Below are 13,143 nucleotides of genomic sequence, written 5' to 3'. Positions count from 1 at the left end.
AGAGAGAGAGAGAGAGAGAGAGAGAGAGAGAGAGAGAGAGAGAGAGAGAGAGATCAGACTGTAGGCAAGAGATTTCCCAGCAGCCCTTGCAGCCAGAAGCCAGTCAAATTAGAGTGGAAGTGATATATGCAAGTTAATGGTCATCAAAGGGAAAGGAGGGCCATGTTCGCTTCTTCCTTTTCTCTCTTCATCATCGGGACACAGATGTGGGCATTGGATCTGGGCAAACACCTTAGGATACAATATAGATGCTGTGTATTGAATATGGAAAAGTGATAAGATGGGAGTATTCACAACATCACATTATCTCTGCCAGTTATGAGAAAGAAAGGGTCAACCTTTTAAAGCCAGTTACTCTGATTTTTATAAAGTCACCCTAAAAAGCCTTCTAACCAACACAGTTCTCACTATAAATTCTCTAGATGGCACATCAACTAACCATAGAAGACTGAATTCAGAGACTTCTCTGTAGGAAGAGCTATGCTTTTATTTGTCTATGATTCTCCTCATGTTTATTCTGGAGTAGCTGCAGAGGCAAGACACAGGTCAAGCATAGGGCATGACAGTGACGTTCAGTATGAAGGACAGTAACCTGGGGTTTGTTAGAATGCAAACGTAGGGCAATAGAAATGGCTCAGTTAGGAAAGCACTTGCTTCCGAAGCACGAGGACAAGAGCTCAGGTTTCAGCACCCACATAATGGGGCAGCATATATCTGTCATCCTATCTCTGAGCGCGGGCGGGGGGGGGGGAGGGGGCGGAGATAGGTAGAGATACCTGGAGTCTGCTGGCTAGCCACTCTAGCAAGATTGGTGAGAGCCAGGTTTAGTGAGAGACCTTGCCTCAAAAAAATAAGGTAGAGAGCAATGGAGAGAGACAGTTGATGGTGTCCTCTGGCCTCCATACACGTGTTCACAAGCCTATATTCACACATGTGCAGCCACACAGACACACGTACACACCCTTGGCTCTTCTCTCAGAGATGCCAAGTTTTCAAGCCTGGCACAAGCTAGAGACTAGCATTTGAGGAGTGCTCTGGGTCACTCCGGCACAGGCAGTCCTTAGGCTAGGCATTGAGAACAGTATTCTCCGAGTGGTCCCCTTCCACCAGTGCTGGACTTGGGAAATTCTGCAGGGAGTAGGCTCAGTGAGTTTCTTAATTACCACAGAGATGCTGTGGGTGATGGCGCTCAGCAATCGAGAAACAGTGTCTTGAAATGGATACTTGGAGATATTTGATGGGACACTAGCAGTGAGAGGCAGATAGCTGGGACATTATGAAGTGTCACTCTAGATGGCCTGGAAACTCCACACGCATGCACTAATTGGACCACAAGACATCATTAAATTATTTAGAGTCATGATTGAAAAATAAATATTTTAAGGGACTAGAGGGCACAACTTAAACACTTTACTCTTCATGCTCAGTTTTTTAGTTCCCAGTGTTGACTGAGGAGTTGGCATAATTGCCAGTGATAAAGATGCTGGATGATTATAGACTTGTCTGTGTTTACTCTGGGCATACGCTTCAAAAGTGAACCTCATGGATGTCCCTTCACAGCCTCTGAGACTGAAGCTCCTATCACAGGCAAATCACAATCAGAAGTCACTGTGCCACCAGCTATGGGAACAATTAGGAATACACTTTCAGCTCAAGGGAGTTTGATGGGGACGAAGATAAAATGCTTAGCTGGACTGGGCATGCACCCCATCGGTAGAACATGTGATTAGCATGTGTGAGGCCATGGGTTGGGTCTCAAGTAATACACACACACACACACATACACACACACACACACACACACACACTCGTGCACAATGAAAACCAACTCACAGGATTAATAACAGAAATTCTAGGAGCATTTGTATGTGTGTGATGATCCTGTGCTCTGAACTGTGTGTGTGTGGTGTGTGTGTGTGTGTGTGTGTGTGTGTGTGTGTGTGTATGTCTTGGGGGTATGTGAATTATGGGACAGAGCACAGGTCAGAGAAATGTAACAGATTCAGGAAGCTACAATGTCCCCTAGAGGAGGATCATATTTGAAAGTATCACAATTGCATCATGGGATTAGTGTTAAATCGGCCCTCATACAATTCCAGTGATGAGCAGGCACGAGACAGGAGACTGTCAGGTGAAGGCTCTTCAGGTAGGCTGTCCTCTGACATCAGTGAATGACAGGAATCTGTCTTGGTCTTATGAATACGAAAGTGACAAAGGAAAGAATCCCCTTTCTCAAAGGGCTTCCATTCTGGTGGAAGGAGGCAGGTTGTGCAAGTTGTTAAGAATAAACACCATTACATATGGTTCCTAACTTAACAGTGGTTTGACTTTCTCTCTCTCCCACTGACTCTGTTGTATTTGTGTATGTGTTTATGTCATGCAGACACCAGAGGTCAAAGTAAGGTGTCTTTCTCTACCATTCTCCATCTCACTTTCTAAGACAAGGCCTGGATCCTGGATCCTGCTGTTTTGATGAGTCAGGCTCGCCAATTCAGGTTCCCTGGAACCAACACATCTCTGCCCTTGGTGGGGACTCAGGCATGTACTTCTTGCTGTCCTGGATTTTTTTTTTTTTTTTTTTATAAGTAGGTACTGGGGATTTGAACTCAGGTCCCTCGGCTTGCATATTAAGCACTTTATTCACTAAACTATCTCCCCAGTCCTGCTTTGACCTATTTTTTTAAACCTTAGTTAGAATCTTTATGTTCATATTAATAGACTTCTAAAGATCAGTTTTATGTTTTCTGAATGCCCTAACCCCAGGTTTTCTCCTGCACCTCTGTGTTCTCCATCTTGCTCTGGCTTATCCTTTGCTCTAACTGATGAACCAATGTGGAGAAACTATTCTGCTTCAAAGTCCGTAGGGTACAGTAGCTTTCCATGTTGGTGGTGAATGTTCTATGGGTTTTTAAATCATTCATCATATTTGACACTGATGTTAGTAGATTTCATTGTCTGTTTTACTGTCTGGTGATGCAAAAGCAGTGTATATTAGTAGAAACTGCACGTGGCGTTTGGCCCTGTCTGGCCACATGTGGCCTAATACTTGAGTGATGCAGGAAGACAACAGGCAGCAGCAGCTCCAATGGGCACAGGAACAAAAGACCAAGAGGGTTTTAGTCTGGAGGGAATTTAAGCCGCTTGCCTGACGTAACAGGCTGATGGATAGAAATTATTCTGATTCTGACTTCCGTGAACCTGGTGTCCCTACACTTGGTGCTATCCCGAGCCATTTCTCAAGGTGTCTTTGTTTGTTTGTTTTTGTTTTTTGTTTTTCTAGACAGGGTTCCTCTGTGTGTAGCCCTAGCTTTCCTGGAACTTGCTCTGTAGACCAGTCTGCCTCGAATGAAGAGATCTGCCTGTCTCTGCTCCTGAGTGCTGGGACTGCAGGTGTGCTCCGCCACTGCCTGGCTTCAAGATGCCTCCCTTTTCTGCTTACCTTCAACAATAGACATAAAACCTTTCACTTCTTTCCTAATACTGTCTGAGTTATGACTTTTGACATGTCTCTGACCCTCATTTTGTGTGGTATGTGCATTTGCGCATGTGTGTGTGTGTGTGTGTGTGTGTGTGTGTGTGTGTGTGTGTTGCTTCCAATGCCTTCTTACTCCCCCATCTTCTGGCCTTGAGCTCTTCTGACATACTCAAGGATGACCCTTGAATTGCATGGCTGTCCCTGTGAGAACATGTCAATGGCACTGAAAACAATCTCACGGACAAAACATTCCAGCTATGGGTGTAGTCCTCAAGTGATCACGGATTGAGAGCAGCAGCAGGCGTGTTATGCCCATGTGCTTGGTAGGGCAGTGGTGACTGGTTTGTTTTTGTTCTGTAATTATTTGAGACCTCAACTAGGAAGACATGAGTGCCTGGAGCTAACTGGAAGGGTTGGGAACTCAAAGTTTTGGGTTTTTTTTGTTATTTTGTTTTTGTTTTTGTTTTGTTTTGTTTTGTTTTGTGTTTTGTTTTCCAAGACTGCTAAAGGGCTAGTCTGTTGATTAAAGTAGTTCATGTGTGTTTGTTCCACATGGCTTTGAGTTTCTTCCCAACATGGTCTCAGGCAGGAAGACTTCTTACATGCAGACCCCTGGGTTTCTAAACACCTGTTCCAGGGAGCAAGATGGGAGTTATGTGACCTCTTGTGACCTAGCCTCAGTCAGAGCACTGCTCCTGACACTCTCTATTGTTTGAAACAACCGTCCAGGTTTAAGTAGAAGTGACACAACCCCACCAACTCAAAAGGCTCGTCAAGTATTTCAGCACATGCTTTACACCCAGCATGCAAACAAACAGAAGATTGAGAAATTAAACATAAAAGGTAAAAACTCACCAGTTTTTATTACACAGGCATCTCTAAAACAGCTCCCACAGTTTTCCATACAAAGATCTTTCCTGTTTAAAATAAAACAGAAATCTTCAGAAAATAATTATTATCTAGGTAAGAACAAAATGCACCTAGCGAATAACCCATAACAACCAAACATAAAGAATTAAGCATAATACAAACAATGTGAAATCTTCCTGAAAATGTGTCAGCACCAGTGACCGTCGCTAACTTTTGAAGAACACCCTTTCAGGCGTTTCTCTATGCATCTACACAAGTAAACATGTCACTACTTTTACAGAAACTGGATCAACTATTGAACTCTAAAAATTAAATACATTTTAATTTTTTTTAACCACTCAATAATATACTACAGCCAACAGAGATTGTTGGTTTCATATCCAGCATCTATTATCCTGATGGATGCTTGGTTTGTGTGTTTGCTTGGTTGTTAATTAATTTATTTATTAACACAGGATCTCATGTAGTGCAGCCTGGTCTTATTATGTCATTGAGACTGGCCTTGAGCTACTGATCCTTTTGCCTCCACCGTCTGAGTGCTGGGGTCACAGGTACACTCCATCCCGTTGGTCAAGGGCTCTGTCTTAAGCCACGGGTCCACATTCCTTTCAGTAGAAACTTGTTCCCAGAGGTGGGCTCTACCGTCATCCTCTTGGGCAAATTAGAATTTGCCTTAGCTGTGAATAGTCTCTTCTTTTGGCTAGCAACAGAGTAAAGAGGAAAAATTCAAGAGAATTCTAGCCAAAGTGACACAAGAACTGGATGGATTTAGAGAAATGTATTTCTTTTAAACAATGTTTTAGTTACTATTTTATGTGTATAGGTACTTTGCATGCATGAACATCTGGTGTCTAAAGAGGCCTGAAGAGGCCCAGGAGCCCCAAAACTGGAATCATGTACAGTAGGGTGCTGTCATGTGGGTTCTGGGGATTGAGGCCAGGTTCTCTGGCAGGTGAAGCTTGTGCTCTGATTGCTGAGCCACTGCTCCAGTCCAAGAAAATGGGTTTCCTAATAGTCAGTAGTTTGGAATGGCCACTCTTCCTTTACCATACGTTGTCTTTCGTGCATGAGGTTAGCAGTGTTGGTATCAGGGTCTCTGAAACCCGTGACATCACATAGGTGGGACCCGCAGACCTGTTGCCAAGGCAACAGCCACCACATTCCCAGAATCCACTTAGCTCACCTCCCACCTTTACCTGTGTTACATCATCACTCACATATAAAGACCTCCCTGATCTCTCTCTCTCTCTCTTCCCTCCTTCTCTTTCTGTCACCACCTTGCCCCTCTCTCCCCCAATAAACCGCTTACTAGTGGAACTGCTTTGGCTTGGTGTGCTACAGTTAGACAGCCGCTATTCTAACGCATCAAGCAGCGCCAGTGCCACGGTAGCTTCAGGTGTCGGGTCGACTGCCTTTCCTCTTTTTCATAATAAATTACTGATTGTTTAACTTAAATGGTTGCATCACAGCTTTCTGTTAAAACCAAGAGTATTCTAATTGATGAATGCCCATAAGTACCTGTGCTTCACAGGCATTACAGCTTGGCAGGATTCCTGACTACTGTTAGCACCTTCTAATACTGTGAGGATTAGCCCTCAGGGAGAGGGAGGACTAGCCTTCAGGGAGGAGGACTTGCCTTAGGGAAGGATGACTAGCCTTCAGGGATGAGGACTAGCCTTCAGAGGGGAGGTCTAGTCTTCAGGAAGGAGGACTACCCTTCTGGGAGGAGGACTAGCCTTCAGGGAGGATTAGTCTTTAGGGATGTGGGTTCCAGGTCAATTCCACCTCTATTTCTTCAAGTCCCGTGTGTGTTGTTTTCAGGAAGAGGGTCTTACCTTCAAGTTCTGAGAGACAACCAAGTATGATGGCAATAGCCTATATTTGTTTTGGGGTTTCCTGAAGTCCTCTGAGCAGCAACACAGAGGGGGGCTTCTCATGCCTCTAGGTTATTTGTCAAGGAATCTACGCTCCCTAGGAGAAGCAGTATTAATCCATGTGACATAATACCATTTAAACAATAGTATATTAAATATAAATGAATTTAAATAAAATAGTGTTTCCTGTTAAGCTTTGCACCACCACTTTCCCATAAGCACCTGTGTCCTACTATATCCTGCTCTTGAGCCTTTCCACAGTATTAAAACTAATCAACCTGGCGTGACTGTGTACATACCTCTGACCTCACTACTTAGGGGACTAATGTAGAAGGACTGAGAGAAAGTTTGAGGACTCCATAGTGATGATCTGATCCTTTCTCAACAACCAACAAAACCCCTAACAAATCGACACTGATAATTGTGTTGATTAAGCTAGACTTTATTTGGATTTAATGAGTTTTCGTGCAGGCCCTTCTTCACTCCAGGAAACAGAGCCAGGTACTATTATGCATTAGATCCTCTGGTTTTTAATAGACTTGAAGCTATGTCCTTGGCGGGTGTAACTGAACACATTTCTAGAAAAAACAAATAACACATTGAAGGCAAACATATTTTTAAGTGCTTATGAATAGTCATCCTTACAACTTTATGTAGCAAGGTGTTCCTGTTCTCGTTTTCTTTTCAGAGAGGTTGAGGCTTGGTACAGGCCACTCTGGGGTAGAGTTCAATCCCATCAGACAGCTGGCTGGGGTTTAGAGAGTGTTATCCTTGACCCTTCGCCAGAGCCATGCTGGATAGCAGACCGTCACCTGTGGGGAGTGCTAACTCTGCTCAAAAACGAATATAATACACCAGCAGCTACTGGCCTATTGGGCCAGGGTCTCCGATGTCCCTTCCTCCTGTATCCACTCCTTTTAACTTATTCTGACTAACCAACAGCTGCTTGTCAATCTTACCCAGTGCTCTGGGCCACAATGCAAAGGCGCCTCCTGGTGTTTGCATTTGAATAGGGACCCGAGTCTGGAAAACAATGAGGCTCGTGGTGGGAGTGGGAGCGAATTCGAGCTAATCCTCTTCCTGCCTTCTTCCATCCCACCACGTGGCCTTACCTCCCGCACCTGCGCAGAAACCTCCGTCCTCCTTTTGAATCCCTTGTGAATGAGGTCTGTGCATCCGAGGGGGACTGAGCCTTCCAGGGACAGGAAAAAGGACTGCCTTTCAGCCAGTGTCTCTTTGGCACCACCTCCTGGGTTCCTACTTTCCTGCGTGGGTACTGTCTATTGTCAGGTCAGAACTGGGCAGGAAGGACTCTAGGTCAAGGTGCTGTCTCTGAGCTCTCCAAACATTCAGAGACCTTTCCCCAGTACTTGAAGGGATGCTAATTGTCACTGTGCAGTAGAAACAGGGATGTTCCGAGTGACCAGCTGGTAAATGATACAGTAAGGACTGCAACTGTGGCCCGCCTGCTTCTATCTACAGCCTCAGATCTTCCACCACACCGAACATTGTCACCACCACGATTGTTCTAGAAATAGGGCCATTGCCAAAACCAACCTCAAATTCCTGGTGCGCAGAGGATTCTGTGATGTCCTGGGTCAGCAGCCTGTGGTTCTCAGTCCCTGGAGAACCAGGCAGGAAACAAAGCCCCTTTCTCAGGCACTCTCCTGAAGGCGGAAGTGGCTCTGCGTGGTAGGCAACAGGTTGGAGGCCAGGGCCTGCATCCTGTCAGGGGGTGAACATTTCCGCGTTCAAGGTGGCAAGCCGAAAGGACACTAAGAGTGAACCACTGCCACTCTGTTTACCTGGGAGTTCTCTGGGACCTAGGAGCAGTGCTAATCCTTTTGTTGGCTTTAAGAGGACTCTTAAAACCAGCTCTGTCCAGAAAACAGCTTGGGGAAAACCAATAGACTACAATGTGGACTGACTCAGCTCAAAGTCATTACCAAGCCACTTGCGGAGCAGCCTTGTTGGTGATGAGTTGGTGTGAGGTCACTCTACGGGCAACAGAAGTCTCAACTCAAAAGTATGAATAAGAACTGCTACTGCCGGGCATGGTGACGCATGCCTTTAATCCCAGCACTTGGGAGGCAGAGTCAGGCGGAGGCCAGCCTGGTGTACAGAGTGAGTTCCAGGACAGCCAGGGCTATACAGAGAAACCCTGTCTTGAAAAAACCAAAAAAAGAAAAAAAAAAAAAAAAAAAAAAGAACTGCTACCAGGCGTTGTCCTTTCGCTACACACAAACACTGGATGTGAGTGAACTTGGCTAATCCTAGGAACAAACAATAAAACAGTGCATAATTACTACTGTCACTTGACTGGTAAGGAATCTAGACATTGAGGGTCTGGAAATTTGTACTGGATCTAGGACCAAATATAGCACTTTGATCCCTTGTAAGTTTCAGGCAGAAGGAATTGAAGGAAGGAATAATCATTAAAAGCTCACATGTGGCAGAGTTGGGAGCCAAAATTATCAGAAAGGCTACAAGCAGAGAGCACCGGTGAGGGCTGGATACATCCGTGCCTCTCTTTCCTGTGGGTTTTGATTTTGGTTTTGTTCTGGTAACTTTTTTTTTTCTTTTTTGGACACTTCTATGTATGTAGCCCTGGCTGACATGGAACTCACTGTGTTGACCAGGCTGGCCTCAAACTCATAGTGATCTATCTGCCTGCCAAATGCTGGGATTAAAGGTGTGGGCTACCACACCTGACTAGTGTCTTATAATACCTGTTTTATAGGATGAAATTCACAAAGAGAATTTACACCAGAAAAGAAGGGAATGGCCCTCAGTGGGTGCCTGGTTCGTGGAACAATGGGCAGGGTTTGAGTCTTTGAGTGTCCAAGGGAAGTAAGTGTGGTAAGACCATGGTGCTTCAGGTGGGCAGGGGGAGGGAAAACAACCAACACTGGTGTTAGGAGGAGAGTTGCTTAGAACTTAGTCATAGATTCGATCGTCTTTATATTCCCTCACAAAAACATGGTATGCAGACAAAGTGCCTGCCCTCTATGGGGATTGTAACCTGGGAGCAGGGAAGGGGAAAAGTTATGCTTTCAACTAAGTACCCATGAACTTGCAAAGGCATAAAATAACCCGCAAGTCTGGCTTCTATTCTGCCATAGTTTGAATTCTCGAGGATCTGGAATGAATGCCTGCCACAGAATCATCTATGAAGTCAGGCGCTTGGGCATTACTGCATAGTGGTTAAACAGATATACCAGATATACAAGGTACACTGAAGGAATAGCCTATGGTGCTATGTTTCTGGTTGTAAGAGGTAGAGATGAGAGTGGTGGAAAACTCTCCATTGAGATTCGAGCCAGGGCTTAAGAGTTGAAGTTTCAATGAGCTGCTGAAGTTATTTCCTGTAGAGGGAAATAAAATGCTGCCTACTGATGCAGTCTGGCATGTCTGAGGAGCTACCAGGTAAGTTCCAGGAGCTAGGACTTCAATGTAGTTCAGTGATAAGGAGAAAGAGTCAAAGGAGAGGGTGAAGGGTATGTGCCTAGGTGGGGTAAGCTCACTTGAATCTTACCACAACATTGGGTGGTAAATTGGGTGAGTCCCCTGATCTCCTTTCAGGAGGAATATTGAGTCATGGAGCCCACTGGTAGATCTGAGAACTTCAGGATTAGATATATTCAAAAGTATAAAGAAGATGTTCCACCAGAAACCATCCATGGAGACCAAACCAAACCTTGCAATGGATTCCTCCATGCAGAAGGGCAGTGTGGACATGCCCCATGTATATGTGGAGACACTTGGTGCACATGAAGGGGTAGCCGGAGAGGGTAGAGAGGAGAGGCAACCCAAGTGGCTGAGCTAAAGCCTTCCTTTGCCTTCTGCGGCCTCCCTTAGTCCCTCTGGGTCCCCTGGACATCTGCAGATCCTCCCCAGAGTCCCTCATTTAGCCCTGGAGATCCGTGAAAGCCTGGGTGCAGAGAGTTGGTGCAGTTTTGACAAGATGCTCACAGAGGTTCAGTGACTAGTTTTAATTAGGCCATCTTTGTTTATGTTTGATGTTTATCAGCTAATTGGCATGGCAAGGTGTGAGTCACACGGCTTTCCCCTGGCGTGGAATCAGTTTGTCAGAGGAAAGGCCAGGAGAACAAATGATCCCAATTATGAGAGAACCCACTGGGCTAATTATCATCCCACTGAGGACAGAACATCCCCTCCTGCTCTTCCTGCTATGACTGTACCAAGTGCTCGGGGTCCCCCAGCCTGCTCCGATCCAGGAAGTCAGGATCTAGGCCCAGCTGGATACCTGGAGATTTATTCTCTTGAATTCAAAACCTACATGTTCCTTCTGCTTAGACACACTAAGGCAATAGCTCTCCTTTAGTCCAAATTAATTCTTCCCTTTAGACCCTGCCACAAAAGTAGCTCCTATATAGCTCCTGGAAGCATTTGTAATTAACTTCTCAATAACATAATTGGTTTTGTTATAATCACTCTCTTTCTTATGAAAGAGACTGACTGGTGATTGGGATTTTACAGTAATTGATTGGCTCAAGGGCAGTGGCTGCAGTTGGCTTTGAACTCTCATGATTTCTCAGCATTGCTCTTGACCAGTATAAGATCCCCGGATTCTCAGACAACCTAAGCATCAATCCAATCAGGATTCTTCGGGAGGATTTTTCTGGGGTGACTGTCCCTGTAACTATAGTAGTACTAGAACAATACCGCCCAGAACTTTCTGTGACAGTGGAAATGACCATCTACTCACTTATCCAGGCAGTATTTTTAGCCACATGTGGCTATAGAGCATAACGGATCGCCGCGGGCTGATTGACTTTAATTGTATTGGGTTTTGATGGAAAGAGCCACACGGGGCTAGCTGCTTCCTTTGTTGGACAGCACCTGCTTAACTGCGGTCTTCCTGAAGGCACCAATTCCTCAGGAGCCTGCACCTGTGGCTTTTCTAGCCCCACAGTTTCCTGCCTCCCAGTGGGCAGCGCAGGGCTCCTGGTTTTCCGCAGCTTCCCCGCTGGTCACCGAGGCCCCTCCAGCGGAGGGCTCGTGCGGAGGAATGCGGTTTGTCTGCCCTTGAGTTGAATGATGATCAAGGACCTTTGGAATGTCCACAAAGCCCCCACACTCTAGGCCTCCTCTGTCTCTTTCCCTCACCGGGGTAACAGATGGCCCCGGCTTTCACCAGCCGGGCCCGAGCACATTGTCACTCCCAGCTGAAAGTGAAATATTCAGTGGCATTTAAATTAAATAGACTCTAATGCTTCAGTAATATTAATTACGTTTTCATTCATCCCTAGCCTAATAAATCAATGCGTAAAGAGGGGATGCTCGGGAGGCTGGCAGCCGAGTGGGGCCACTGGGCCTTTGTGTGAGGCCGCACACAATGCCCCCATTCTTACAGGGCCCTGCTTGCCCCTGCAAACATCTGTGCTTAGCGCCTCTTGAGGAGGAGCCAAAGTGGTAACATTTACACTCTGCGTCCAATTTGTCCCTGCACCAGGGCCTGAGTCAAGGCAAATGTAAAGCCAGAGTCACAATACTCACTACATTTAGAGCTGTTGCTGCTGCTGCTGCTGCTGCTGCTGCTGCTGGGGGCGGGGGTGGAGATGGTGGGGTTAGAAAATTGGGGGCCTAGAGAGCTAGGGAAATGGTGGAGAGAGAGGTGTCTGTTGGTGCTAAGATCCCTCTCCTAGCTGCAGCCAAGGGAGGAAGGAGACAAGCTAGCAAGCAAAAACTGGACAGAAGAGGAAGGAAAGAGAGGAAGGAAAGAGGGAAGGAAGGAGATTAGGATGCTATTATTGAATGAGCAAGCATTTAGTAGGAACAGTTGCCAGTTGTATTTATGCCTTCCAATGCTCTCTAACATGAAATAGCAACTGTAACTAGCGAAGTAATTTAACTTTATTTGTAGGTCATAGAAATTAAATGTTTGCTGCCCTCATCTGATACTGGGGACCATGTTTCTTCCCACCTCTGAATTCTACTTGGGAGAGAGGAAGGGATGGATGTTGGGGATATGGTTTAGGTTGGGGGCAAAGGGCTGATGTTTGAGAAGTTTCCAGCGTTCCCCTTGGTTTCTGTGGCTCTTGGCTTTGGGGAGGTCCTGTCCCAAGCGAGCAGTGGCCCCACCCCGCTCCCAGCTATACATATGTAAAAGAAGCCAATAAAACAGTCCAGAGGGCCTGCCCTCCTAAATCTTCAGGCGACAAAACCTCCCTCTTGTGGTGCTTCAAAGCTGCCCAAAAGCTACCAGTCTACCCCTAGAAGTCCCTACTCAAAGCCCCTGATTGGAAAATAAATAGCCTTGCCCATAAAAGTTCAGGCCAACTGTTGGTCCAGGAATGGGAAAGGGCCGTGTGCATCAGTGTGTGGAGCTTGGGCCTCTCATTCCTCTAGGGAGGCACCTCTCTTCCACCAGATGCAGGTTGTGGCAATAGAAATGGTTTCTCAGGAAAGTTTGAAATAGTAACTGCTTCGGTGTTCAGCAAGCCACTCAGCAAACCTAGACACGTGATCCTAGAAAGCCACGACAGCACTGTCCATCAGAGAGGGAGGGGGTATATCGCCTGGCCCCTCCACTTGCGGGTTTTTCTGTCTAGACAATGTGTTCCACCATGCCTTAACCAAAATTGGGTCACTTAGAAGCATACTGCTTTGTGATTTGCTCCTGCCCCCAACTAATATGACTCAAAAAAAAAAAAAATTTAAATGCCATTAAATGCATATCTATACTAAAACATTTTAAATGATGAATTTTGCAGATTACAGTTGAAATGCTATTTGTTTATTCAATCCCCAAATTGTTGTATATTTGATTTACTTCACCTCCCTTATCCTCTCACATATATTATAATAAATTTGCTCATGGATAAATTGAGATGCATATTTCTGAGTATTCTTTGTGTTGTTGTTTTGTTTTATTTTGAGACAGAGTTTCAAAAAGCCCAG

This window comes from Mus pahari, chromosome 3 (assembly GCF_900095145.1).
Source record: "Mus pahari chromosome 3, PAHARI_EIJ_v1.1, whole genome shotgun sequence".
NCBI lineage: Eukaryota > Metazoa > Chordata > Mammalia > Rodentia > Muridae > Mus > Mus pahari.
The sequence above is the reverse complement of the archived record's forward strand: the minus strand, read 5'-3'. Positions refer to the sequence as shown.